At 44.8% G+C, this 14,058-nt stretch overlaps 1 long non-coding RNA gene across 1 annotated transcript in view; it reads left to right on the top strand.

The window, feature by feature from the left end:
- LOC128773439 (uncharacterized) overlaps positions 1-14,058 on the top strand; it is a 116,053-nt gene that overhangs the window by 43,068 nt on the left and 58,927 nt on the right. The window lies entirely within an intron of this gene.

The following is a 14,058-nucleotide window of genomic DNA, read 5'->3' as shown; positions in this document are numbered from 1 at the left end:
TAACTCATGTAATGTCCTGGAAAAATTGCCCAGTGCCTGAAAATCACTCAGGAAATGTTAGGTGATTGTTGTTGTCCAAGAAGTTTTACTTTTTCTTTTAGCATCCATGTCTTGAGTCCATATGGAGTTTGTTTCTGAGTGCAGGAGGATCTTTGGCGATAACATCTGTGTGGCTAGCTTGCCATCTCAGCATCAGTCATTAACGGATCCGTCTTTTCACCGTGAGATCTTAATGCCACTTGCCTTACATAATAGCTTCTTAGATAGTCATTTCTGTGTTTTCCTGTTCCAAGGTTCTAGTTTTCTACCCGTAGGACAATAATGTGCACTTAATTGAGTGTGGTCTTAACCAATGAGAAGAAAGAGGTCAGCACCTCTTCCACATTCTTCAAAATTGTCCTGGCCAGTTTTGCCTTTATTTACCCATGTGGATTTCAGGAGCAGCGGATTAAGTTCCATGAGGAGCCCAAGACTGACATGTGACCACAGTACCTTTTCTCCGTGACACACCACAACTCCCGTGAGAATATTTTCCTGGCTTTTTTTCCTGTTTGTTTAGTGAGGTTTTGATTTTGAAGACATTCAGTTTAGTAAACCTTTTCATGCATCTACACTGGCACTTGGGTGTTCCTGGTGTAGGTACTGAGGCTGTGTTTTGAGGCCAGCCTGGTTGATCCTTTCCAACAGTTCCTGAAGTTCACTTTAGACAAGGAATTTTAAAACTTTGGCTTCTCAACGACCATCTTCAGTTTTGGACCATGTTGGGTCCGTGTTGGGGACTTCTTCACAGGCCAGGCTGTATGTGGCTTTGCCGACAATGCCCGGTTGTCAACGGGGTTCTTTTTTGGCCTGGCCCCAGTCTGACCCCTGGGTTTTTGTCTTGTTCAGCCACGTTTCTGACATCCTTCTTCTTCCAGTCTTTTCCCATCTTTTTTGATGTTATTTTAGCTCTTCTAAGCAGCGTCTAGGTAGAAATCCTATCTCAAAATCTGCCTTTTAACTGTAGTATTTTATCCATTTACATTTACTGTGACCACTGATGAATTTAGACCTAGTTCCAACAATGGTATTTTGTATTCTCTCTTTATTGTAGTTTTCTTTGACAATTTTTTTCCTTTTCACAAGAGTCTTCTAGGACTGACTGAATAACTGATCAAAGTTCCTTTATTCCCTTTACTTCTGGTACTTGTTTGGACCTTCCACATGCAGGTGAAGTCCTTTTAACAGCTACCTTATGCTTTAACACGCACTCTTGCTTCAGGGAACTCTGAACTTCAGGCCTGTCTCTGCCCTCCCTGCAGGTTGTGTGAAGATATTTAAACCTCTTGGTTTGATCGCTCACTCTTGTTTTCCAACCTATTGTTTTCACTATTTTACTTTTGCCTTATTTTTTAACCTCCCTAAATTGGTAATCCTGATTATTCTTATCACTAACGGCCAGTTTTCCATATGTTTATCAGTATTTTGATCACGGCCTCTTGCTTCTCATTTTCTGTCATTCACTTCTTACTGGTCAGCAGCTTCTTTTAAGAATTGTTTCATGCTGAGTCTGTGAGTGGCAATGTTTCCATCTTTATGTGTCTGAAAATGTCTTAATTTTGTCTTCACTCTTGAACAATAGTTTATGGTAATGTAGAATTTTTGCTTTTTTTTTTTTCATGGCCATAAAGGTCTCATTCCATTCCCATATGACTTTTATTACTGCTGAGGAGAAGTTGTTTGCTGTTCTGATTATTGTTTCTTTGCAGAGAATCCCTTGCCCCTGTGGCTGCTTTTACAGTTTTCTCTTTTTCTCGGGGCAATCTTCATGTTACCGTGTTGCATCTGGGAATGGGTACATTTCACATGTTTTCTGTATAAAATTTCTGTATATCTTAGTTTTGGGAAAAAAACATTGCCTCCCTCCATCTCTGTTACCTTCTCCTGTAACTTGTTTTAAATATGCATGGCACCTTCTTAATCTGCTGTCTGTGCCCCGTAATCTCTTGTCATTACTTCCACTTTCTCAGTTGCGCAGTCGCATGGTCAGCGATTCACTGGGCTCTGTTCTGCAGTTATGTCTACTCACTGGTGTACCCCCTTCTGAGTTCCAGGTGTTACCGACTGTGTTTTTCATGTCCAGCAATTCTGTTAGGTTCTTCTTACTGAGTCCACCATTCTTTTCGTTAATAATATTTTGTTCTTTCGTAATGGCTTATCTTAAATTTTTATCCCTTTGAGATTCTGTGGTTTTTCCAAGTTCTAGGAAACACCAGTTCTCCTTGTTGTGTGTGCCGGCCCTCTGTTAACAGTCCAGTTTTTCCCTGTGTGTTTATAGCTTTAATTCTGATTTTATTTCCAGCTGGCGTGGCTGTGGACTGCAATAGTTTCGTGTGGCCTTGGTTGTAAAAGCGTCCCTACAGAGGGGTTTTATCAGCCTGGATTCACGTGTGATGCTTATTTTGGTGTGGGACTCCTGCACCTTAGATGAAGTGTAAGCTTGAACTCTGCATCCTGGGTGGCGTAGACTCAGGTTAGAATTTCTAGCAAGGCTTGCTTTCTGCATTTGGAGCCAAGCTCCGCTAAAGCTCTCCTGCTGTTTCCCTGGCTACTGGAAGTGAAGGTACTGGAGCGAAGTGTCTGAGGAGGTTCAGGGCACATTGTCACATCGCCCTCAATTAAAATACTCCTCCCACCAACAGCTCATGGATGCAGTTTCCCAGTTTTCTTAGCTCTAGACCAGTGGTTTTCGACTGGGGGCAGTGTTGCTGCCCAGGAGACGTTTTGCAATGTCTGGAGACAGTTTTGGTCATCCCCACTGGGGGTAGGGTGCTACTGGAATCTGGTGTGTGGGGGCCGTGCTGACGCTGAGCATCTGTCATGCACACGAACCTGTCCCCCCAACAGAGGGCGACCCAGTCTGTACTGCCAGTTGTGCAGAGGCTGAGGAGCTCTGCTCTAGACGAAAGCCTCTTGAGGGCAAGGACTGGACTGGACTGGTTCAGGTCTGTATATCCTTCCTGTCTCTCATACTGCTTGGTGCGGGTTCAGCTTATCATGTCAGGGTCACCAATTGTGGGCTCGGCTTTTGGCTTTGTCCAGCAGAGCCGGAGATGGCAGAAAGGGTTACTCAAGACTCCACAAGTCAAGAGAGGTGGGAGGGAGGTTAAGGGAAGTCTCCCCGAGCTGCTCGCAAGCTCCCGTATTTATTAGGCACAAGTGATAGGAAAAACATTGCACAATACGTCCCTGGCTACTTGCCACTAAGAACATATAGAAAGCGTAGAAAACGTGCAAAAAAACGAAGTGTTCCCAAGACCACAAAAGAGCAGATGCCGAAAGCAGAGTGGAGAACAAGGTTAGATGTTCCATAGATAACATGGTCTAAGGAATTCAGGAGCACAGGCAGGACCCAACCCCCAAGTGTGCATTAACTAGATACTGGTCAGCTGTTTTCAGCAGGGCCAGAAGGCACTGTAATGCATTCCCTATAATCTCCTTAACCAGGATATAGCTGTTTGATTTCCCATAGCTGGTGCGTGGTAGTCACTCAGTAAGTTTTACAAAATATCAAGCATTAGCTTTTAAAAATAATTCTTACCAATATGACAGATGAAAAATAGTATCTTGTTTTAATTTGAATTTATTAGTTACCTGTATTTCTTCTTTTGCAAAGCAACCACTCATTTTCTTTGCTTAGATGAACATATTATACTTTCTGTCTAATGATCTATAATTGGGACTATAAAGATTAATTAGATTAATTGAGCAAAATACCCGTGGATACACTTTGTATAGTATAGAACATTAGACAAAGACGTTATTATCACTGCCTGCTGTCCAAGCAGCCCCCACCCTTAGCAAGGGGACTGGGGCTCTGTGACTGGGTGCTCACTGCACAGGGGGTGGGGGACACTCAAATCCAGCCAGCACTCCATTCTCAGAGTCACCCGTGCATGCACCTGTGGGGAGGCCTCTGCCTGTGTTCACATTCACTACCTGGTATTTTCCCCAGTGCTTTCACATTTCTACTGCCTGACTGTACCTCGCAACAGGTGCCAGGGGGGCTGTGGTTGGCAGGTGAGGATCTGAGGCCGGGAGCGCTGACACCGGTGATGGCAGAGGGTGAATGAGTTCTCACACCTGGCCGCAGCTTCTGTACACCTGCCCCCGGCTCCTCCCAAGGGCTCAGCATTGGAGGAGCCATGGTTAGGGCTTCATCTTGGTAAGCTTCCTTTTACCACCTGGAACTGAGAGCTGAGGTGGGAGAGTGGAAGGGCGTTTGTGAAAGAAGATGACGTATGGCCTTCCACAAAGGCCCCAACTCCACCAAAGCATAGGCAGATCTTGGGGAAATACTGTGGCTCTCTCTTCCTCATGTGCTGTCATAAGGCACAGCCCAGCAAAGCAAGAGCTAGATGTGTCACCTAAGGCAAGGGACACAAAGCAAAAATAAACTATTCAGACCCAGCAAAATAGAAAACTTCTGTAGAACAAAGGAAAACATCAACAAAGCAAAAAAAAAACCTACTGAAGGGGAGAAGATGTTTGCAAATGACATATCTGATAAGGGCTTAGTATCCAGTATATATAAAGAATATACAACTCAATATCCAAAAAAACCCCCAAATAATCCATAAAAATGGGCAGAAGACATGAATGGATATTTCTCCAAAGAAGACATCCATATGGCCAATGGACACATGAAAAGGTGCTCAACGTCATTCATCACCAGAGAAATGCAAATCAAAACCACAATGAGATATCACTTCACCCCTATCAGAATGCATAAAATCAAAAACACAAAAAAAAGTGTCGGTGAGCATATGGAGAAAAAAGAACCCTTGTACACTGTTGCTGGGAATGCAAACTGGTGTAGCCACTGTGGAAAGCAATATGGAAGTTCCTCAAAAAATTAAAAATAGAATTACCATGTGATCCAGGAATTCCACTATTGGTTACCCAAAGAAAACACTAATTTGGAAAGGTATATGCCTCCCTATGTTTATGGTGGCATTATTTACAATAGCCAAGATATGGAAACAACCTGAATGTCTGTTAACTGATGAATGGATAAAGAAGATGTGGTGTACACATACAATAGAATATTAGCCATCAAAAAGAACGAAACCTTGCCATTTGCAACAATAGGGATGGAGATCTAGAGGGTATAATGCTAAGTGAAATAGAGAAAGATAAATACCATATGATTTCACTTATATGTGGAATTTAAGATACAAATGAACCAAGAAAAAAAGAGACAAACCAAAAAACAGACTTCCTAACTACAGCGAACAAACCAACGGTTACTGGAGGGGGTGGTGGGGGGTGGGTAAAATAGGTGAAGGAGAATAAGAGCAGACTTATTGTGATGAGTACAGAGTAATGTGTACAGTTGTAGAATTCCTGGACTCTGTACCTGTATGTTAATTATATTGGAATTAAAAATACAAAGATAAATAAAGGATTTAACCACACCTCCGTGATACCGGACCCTTTGAGAGTGATGACCCCCTAAGAATCTGATGAAATCTGCAGTCTAGGAAAACATACCTGGTTTTATAGCTGATTTCAGGGGCTTCAGGGTCCCCTGAGCCTTTTGAGAACCCCTGGGCCCCAGGAATCCTTGGTTAAAAACAGCAGCCTGTGCTAAACTGGACATTAGTGGTCATGTCAAAGGATGCTGGAAATCATGTAAACTCACCCAGGTGGTCAGAGGACGGGCACGTCCCAGTTTCCTTGCTTCCTCCCAGGTTCGCCTTTTTTACATGTTGTGTCTCTCAAGGGAATTGCATCTGCCTCTTTTGAAAACTCTTATTAACAGTTGAGATGTCACTTCTCTGCGGCATATTTTCTCGCCTCCCTGGGGGCAGGGAGAGCACCACTCCCCCATCTTTGACTGTACTCACAGAGCCCTGCTTACTTACTTATTTGTTTTTCCAAGGAGGCTGTGGGATGCTTAAGAGCAGGGATTGTGTCTTGGTTTTCTTGACTTGTCCCTCTTGGCCTCTCCTTGTCCAGTGCCCGGAATGTAGAAATAGTTGTTGCAAAATGGCAAAATGGAATAAAGCATGGGCTTTTCAAGAATTAAAAGAGTAGAGGAGATTTGTATGAGTGACTCCCTGTCTGTTTTGGGCCAAGATAACATGCACATCCTGGGCTGGTGCACAATGTCTAGTGTGCCCAAATGATTTGTGTCTCTTCTTTAAAAAGTATTTCTCCTAAAGGGAGAAATCCAAAATCTATAAAGAACTCACCATACTCCACACCTGAAAAACAAATAATCCAGTGAAGAAATGGGCAGAAGACATGAATAGACACTTCTCTAAAGAAGACATCCAGAGGGCCAACAGGCACATGAAAAGATGGTCAACGTCACTCCTTATCAGGGAAATACAAATCAAAACCACACCGAGGTACCACCTCACGCCAGTCAGAGTGGCCAAAATGAACAAATCAGGAGACCATAGATGCTGGTGAGGATGTGGAGAAAAGGGAACCCTCTTGCACTGTTGGTGGGAATGCAAACTGTGCAGCCACTCTGGAAAACAGTGTGGAGGTTCCTCAAAAAATTAAAAATAGATCTACCCTATGACCCAGCAATAGCACTGCTAGGAATTTACCCAAGGGATACAGGAGTGCTGATCCATAGGGGCCCTTGTATCCCAATGTTTATAGCAGCACTTTCAACAATAGCCAAATTATGGAAAGAGTCTAAATGTCCATCAACTGGTGAATGGATAAAGAAATTGTGGTTAATGTATACAATGGAATACTATGTGGCAATGAGAAAGAATGAAATCTGGCCTTTTGTAGCAACGTGGATGGAACTGGAGAGTGTGATGCTAAGTGAAATAAGCCATACAGAGAAAGACAGATACCATATGGTTTCACTCTTACGTGGATCCTGAGAAACTTAACAGAAACCCATGGGGGAGGGGAAGGAAAAAAAAAGAGAGAGGGAGAGAACCAAACCATAAGAGACTCTTAAAAACTGAGAATAAACTGAGGGTTGATGGGGGGTGGGAGGGAGGAGAGGGTGGGTGCTGGGCATTGAGGAGGGCACCTGTTGGGATGAGCACTGGGAGTTGTATGGAAACCAATTTGACAATAAATTTCACATTAAAAAACAAACAAACAAAAATAAATAAAATATATTGTTAAAAAAAATATTTCCCCTAAATACCATTGACTTCTCTCAAGTCAAAACTTGAGTTCAAGAAGCAGGCAGCCCATTTCCCTGCCATGGATGTGGCTTGACCCTGGAGGACTTCAGCTCCTGTGGACCCCCACAGAGGGACAGATTGCCCACATTAGGGAGAGTACTCAGCCTCTGGAGTCCTGTCATTGCTCTGAAAATTTATCTCCACATCCCGGAACTGGGGAGGAAATGGCAGCGGGGTTTGAGTTACTGCCGTTGACGGATCTGAACAGATAAGCAACCTCAGTGAAGTGAGTTGCATCAGATACACACGCTGGCATGCTGGATAGCCTTGGTCTTTAAGCTGGAAAAAAAGCACACCTTTCTGAGAAGAACCCCTCATTTGAGCTTTCTGTCCAGACACTGTAACTCTGTGGTTCTACTCAGGCTTCCCACCCTGGGGACCAGGTCCCTGTGGAAGAGAAGGGAATTCTGGTGAGTGCTCCCGGGGGAGCGGCGTGGTCCTGCCTGCCCTCCACCTACTGAGACTCCAAGCTGGGCTAGCACCTGCTGCCTAGGTACTCACAGTGGTGGGAGAGGCCATTGTTTATTTCTGTCTTGATGTCTCTGACACAACTCATGTTGTGTGTGCAGCACGAAGCCTGGGGAGCAAATGAAGAAAGGAGTGGATCCTTGAATACAGACATGCATCTGTGGACACGTAGCGACCATCCATTCGAGCAATGTGGTGATTACGCATGCAGTGAACTTTGTATGCCCATCTCTTTCCCTAAGCCATTCAGTATTCTTCGAACATTTTCATGGCTGCACAGCATGTCATAATTTAGATGATCATTTTTGTGTTCTTGGGCCTTTACGTTTTTTTCTCAACATTCACCAATGTAACGATCACATCTCTGACATCTTCATTCTTAATTTCTTTTTCTTTGTCTGCGATTGTTTCTTAGAATATTTTCCTACAAGTTTGAGAGCATCAAATAGTCTCCAGAGTGATACTTCCTAGTTTATACTCCCCAGCCCTATACATTTTCCATTTCACTTTTACTTGACCACCAAGAAGTATTTATAGCTTTAAAATATTTCCCAGTCTTGTAGGTGAGGAATGTTTTATTGTTTTTGGATTCATTTCATGTCTCATGAGATTGAACATTTGCCTTTTCTTTTGTGATTACCTATTTATATCTTTTGACCAGTTTTTATTGGCGTTTTTTCATTTTCTTATTCAGGAGATCTCTTTCTGTGTTAATATAGTACATATATGATACAAATAGTTTCTACAAGTTATTACTTCCCTTGTAACTCTGTGGTCATTAATCCACAAGGAATTTACTTTTGTATAAGTCGTGAAGCAGGAATACAACTTTGCTTCATTCCGAAATAATCAGCTTGTTGTCACATCTATTGAATTATTCATTTTTATACTGTTGATTTAAAATGTTTTTTAACATTTGTTTATTTTTGAGAGACAGCGTGTGAGTGGGGGAGGGGCAGAGAGAGAGAGGGAGACACAGAATCTGAGGCAGGCTCCAGGCTCTGAGCTGTCAGCGCAGAGCCCGATGCGGGGCTTGAACTCATGGACTGTGGGATCACGACCTGAGCCGAAGTCGGACGCTTGACCGACTGAGCCACCCAGCTGCCCCTACTATTGGTTTTAAATATCACTCCTACCACGCAAGTATATCTGGGTTTGTTTCTAAATTTTGGTTCTGTCCTGGTGATCTCTATGATTGTTTCTGGATGGTAACAGTCTGTTTTAATTTAGTGTTGATGTTTTGTTGAGATAATCCAAACATGGGCCATTACCCTCCTTTCTGCTTCTCTCCTCCTCTCCTTCCTTTCTTCTCCCCCCATATTCCTCCCTCCCCTACATCTCTTTCCATCCAACCTTTATCCCCTCATCCCCTCCACCCCCCTCCATTTCCTTCCATCCCCCTCTGTCTCTCTCCAGCTCCCTCTGCTCCCCTTCCTCCCACCCTCTCCTCCTCCCTCCCCTAACATCTCCCTCTCATTCCCTTTTGTATCTTTTAGGCCGATCTTATACATTTATTCTTCTTGATAACTTCAGAATCATGTTGTCAAGCTTCGGAAAACCTCATGTTAGCACTTCAATTGGAATTTCATTAAATTTATAGTTTAATCTTAAAATGTTTGATATTTTACTACATCATACCTTCTCATTTAAGAATGTGATGTATCTTTCAATTCCTTTATCATCTTTTATATTTCTCAGCAACATTTTATAATATTTTTCATGAAGTCCTATACATTTCCTGTTAAGATTATCCTGAGGTATGTTATATTTTCGTGGCTGTTATACATGGAATCTTTATTATATTTTTCTAGCTGGTTATTTGGCATAAAGGAACTCACTGATTTATTAGCAGTTCATTTACTGGACTGTCTTCAGTACCTAAGTAACTTTTTCTCTTTTGTTTTCCAGTTAGACTGTTTTTTTTTTTTTTTTTTTTTTTTTTTTTGCATGGAAACAATAATCTTAGTTCTTATTTTTTCAGTAGATCATTTTAAGATGTTTAATTATTTTTAATAGAACAATGATAAAAATGGTAGGGATTCTTACCTTTTTGCAGACATGAATGAATTACTTTAAGCGTTTTACTCTTCTTTGTAGCATTTTATGAAGGTCGTTATTTTTTACCATTGACAACAGACTTCCTTCTGATTTGATTTTACTAAGAAATTTTGTGAGAAATGAGTGTTGAATTTCATCAGATGTCTTTCCATCCTTACATGCATGTATCGTGATGGTAAGATTTTCTCGTTTAACCTCTCATGAGATACTTTCTTCTAAATACGTAAGTACTTGTGTCCTGCCCATAACTTTCCTGTGTCACTTAATGTCGGTGTCTCTGTGTACACCTACTGGGATACGTTTGCACCAATGGGAGATATGGTGTCATTTAAGAGAAGGTTTAACCCATTTACTTTTTTGTCGTAGTGGGTCTGATACACTTGGCCTTCATTTTGTCATCCTATTTCTGTATTTACACTTCCTTGTTTTCTTTGCTATATGGATTATATTGCCTTTGATCATTTTTCCTAGAACCTGTGTGTCCTATTTTTTATGGATGGTAATAGTTACTTTTAAACATGTAAACCTTCTGTTTCTGTAGTGATCAGTATCAAGAACAGTAAGTAGCCATTGTATCCCCTTTACACAATGCAGGGAATATACCAGATAAAATTTTCAGCTAAGAGAAACAGAAGCTTGTTCACTGTGGCTTGAATAACTAAACTCATTGTTCTTTTTCTTTTTAAATTTTATTTACTTATTTTTGAGAAAGAGAGAGAGAGAGGCAGAGGGAGAATCCCAAACAGGCTCCACACTATCAGCACAGAGCCCAATGTGGGGGCTCGAACCCATGAACCATAGGGTCATGACCTGAGCTGAAATCAAGAGTTGGACGCTTAACCGACCGAGCCACCCAGGTGCCTGAAACTTATTGTTCTTAAATGACAAGAAGTCTGGAGACAGATAGCTGTCAGCATTGGTTCAGTAGCTCAACAATATCAGAGGTAACTTCTCTGCCATTTTCTTCCTCATAGTAATAAAATGGCTGCCACAGCTCCAGTCATCATATTGACGTTCAAGGTAGTAGTGATAAGGGAAGGTCTGTGCCAGCTGATTCTGTCTCAGGAGTTCCAACTCTTCGGAGACTTTGCTTAACATCTCATTGGCCAGTCTCTGGCTCATGTCCCTTCCTACAGACACAGAGGATGCTCAGAGATGAGCGTCTTTCCTGCTCAGGTAGTGTGGGTGGCAAGGAAGAAGGGGTATCAGCCTCAGAGGAATTAACACACTTGTCTTTTCTCCCATCATAGTGCCACCTCTGGGGACTTTCCCCCAGAATGAATATTTTCTTCCACAGATTGTAACATAGCATTTAAACCATCAGTTAAAATAGAGTACAATTTAAAATTTTCCTAGGACATAGTAGGTGATTAAAAAAACATCAGTTGGACACTCTTTCTCAGCCAATTCATGAATCACCTACCTTTGTGTGGCTCTACTTAAATCGCCAGATTTTATATCATTTATCCTATGACCTCATTTTTAATCTGCATTTGATTCCAACATTTTTGCCTTTTTAAAATTCCAAGTAATAACAAAGTACGTTTTCTTTCAAATAGTTGTTTTGAATTATCTATGAGAAAAGTTCCTTTAATAGAAAGACACACATGACACTGTCAGGAATAAACAAACAGATACCTGTCTCTGCTGGTTTGCTCTCTGATATTATAATGCTTTTGTGCTTAGACCTATTGGTCTGTCTCCTCGTTGACCCGTTTATGGCTGTGAAGCATTTCTGGTCTAACAGAGAGACTCGAAGGACCAGGTAGTGGCAGGGCGCGGACGGAGCCCGCGTCCCACGTTCCTCGGGGCACATGCCCGATGAACAGGCTTTGTTGAAGGCTTGGTGCTTCTCTGCCAAGTCTGGCATGTTTACACTTGTTTATGCTGCAGAGTTGATGTAATTGCACACCTAGTCACCACGTCAATTGTCACTAATCGATTGAGACTTATAAAAACATACGGGGTTAATGCACCCATGTGGCACTCTCGAAGGAACCCGGAGGCCAGACCAGCTGGGTGCAAGTCCTGGGTCTCCCAGCCGAGCTGCGGGGTGTGACTTGGGATACATAGTGTTCTTTTTTTTCCTTAAATTTTTTAATGTTTTTATTTTATTTTTGAGAGAGAGACAGAATGCAAGCAGGGAAGGGGCAGAGAGAGAGGCAGACACAGAATCCGAAGCAGGCTCCGGGCTCCGAGCTGTCAGCACAGAGCCTTCTTCGGAGCTTGAACTCACGACTGTGGGATAATAATGATCTGAGCTGAAGTTGGACGCTTCACCGACTGAGCCCCCCGGGTGCCCCGGGGCCCCTGAGTATTCTGGTTGAGCCTCGGTCAGCAGGTAACACGTTGTTGTGAGTTCACGTATACCATCGGCTTGGTAGATCGTAGGATTTCTGCGAAGGTTAGGGGTTATGTGGACAGGCTTCGAACACTAAATGCAAACGGTCGCTTTCACCTTGGTGAGGGTCTTCCTCTTGCTGAGTCTTCAGTCCGTGTTGGTTTGACAGAATGGAAGCGTGAGCTCTGCATGGATCCCATCCTGCCCGGCTCTGCTTGCTCGGGCGCCGCGGCAGGGGATCGGGTTCTTCTCGGTGCGCTTTGTTCAGGCACGTGTACGCCAGGCAGGATGCCCTGTTGTGTGCCGTGCTCCCGGTCTCCCGGCCGACGGAGCCCGACCTCGGTGTCCACACGTGGGTGTCTTGGATGCACAGGGGGTCACCTAGCAGATCCGCTTGGACAGCTGGTTAAGGACAGTCTGACTTGGGTGAGCTGGTCTGGTGGCTTGTGCCCAGTAGGGGATGGGAAGCCTGATTGGCAGAGGCGGTCACCCTGCCTCTTCAGTGCTTGATAAAGCTGTCTCAGGAAGAGATGGGCCATGTGATGTGCTCCCCTGTACATCTACCAACTCCCCAGGGCGCTGCCTGGAGGCCTCCAGCTCCTGCCTCAAACCTCACACTGGTGGTGCCTTCACTGACGTTTAACAGGTGCTGCCTTGCCGCCAGCGCGCTCTCTCCTTTACCTGGGTTATCTGTGGCCCCAGCACGTACTTACTACCATGTCGTGTGCTCCTGCATCGTAGTCCGTAGACAACTTTAGTTGCGTGTTGTCTGTCTCCTGTTCACAGCTGTGTTCACCGTTGGAACGGTGCCTGGCCCATAGTAGGTGCTCACTGAAAAGCTGAGCGATTATTAAACAAATGAATAAAAGTGTGGTGGGAATGTCCAGGAAGCGTTGGGGTGACCCACTGTCCCGCTTTGCCTGAGACCAGGGGTTTCCCAGGTATGCTTTCTCAGTGCTAAAACCGAGAGTCTTGGGCAAATGGGGACAAGTTGGCACTTTAATGACAACCTCGTGGAATGTCCTCTGCGAAATCACGCTGCCGAGGGAGACCCCTGGGCCTGGCGAGGAAGCTGGAGGGTGGCTCCCCCCAGTCCTACATCCTCAGTTTGTAGCGTGGGGTCTCCTGGTCGGATGGGGGTGGTCACCAAGTGTGGGGCGACCCAATCAGATGGGGGTCGGCGGTGCGGGTGGTGACAGATTCACCAGAGGCAGAAAAAAGGAGACAGAAGTTTATTGGTGTCTTGGGTCAGGACAGCGGGGGAGGGAGAGACCGTCTGCCATGCAGTGGAGGTGCAGGACTGTCTTCCAGGGGGAAGGTGAGCAGGCAGGGCTCACGGCCGTTTTGAGGCGGGTCGCCCGATGGGCCTGTTTGTGTTCAGCCAGGCAGTGGGGAGTGGCCACTATGGGCCCTTCTCCCTTTTCTCGGGTTTCCACTGCTCTGGTTGGTGGCCTGAACACGACCTCTGCCCACAGCCTCTGCCCCGTGGACACAGCACGCCGTTCCTGGAGGATGGTCACTTGGCCCAGAGTCAAAGCCTGACAGCCAGGGACGCGCAGGCCGCTGTCTTGATGGAGGAGGAACAAGAACACGGCTTCTACTTGATCGAAGCCGTGTGGGGCCCACGCTGCTCCACGCCATTGTTCAGAGCTGCTGGCAGGGAGCCCGCGGGTTCTCTTTCCCCCGCTTCCCTCTTTTCCTGAGCGCTCCACGGGGCTGTCTCTAAGCCCGGCTTTGCAGGGCACTGCACGGAACTCAGGCTCCTGAGATGCAAAACACAAAGGCGGTGGAGAGGGCGAGAAGCAGCCTGCGACTACCTGCCGTGCGTGGCTGGGGCCCCGGCACCGTCCCTGGCCTTTGAAACCGCTGGCCCCACGCGGTGCAGCGAGAACACATGCCTTCCTGTTCTGCCGTCTCTGATCCGGGGCTGGAGGGCTCCTAGCCAGCCCTCCTGTCTGTTGAGCACGACGATGTGGGGAACAAGCA

This window comes from Panthera pardus, unplaced genomic scaffold, assembly GCF_024362965.1.
Source record: "Panthera pardus isolate Hobbes unplaced genomic scaffold, ASM2436296v1 HiC_scaffold_25, whole genome shotgun sequence".
NCBI lineage: Eukaryota > Metazoa > Chordata > Mammalia > Carnivora > Felidae > Panthera > Panthera pardus.
Note: the sequence above shows the minus strand (reverse complement) of the source record. Positions and strands in the feature narration are given on the sequence as shown.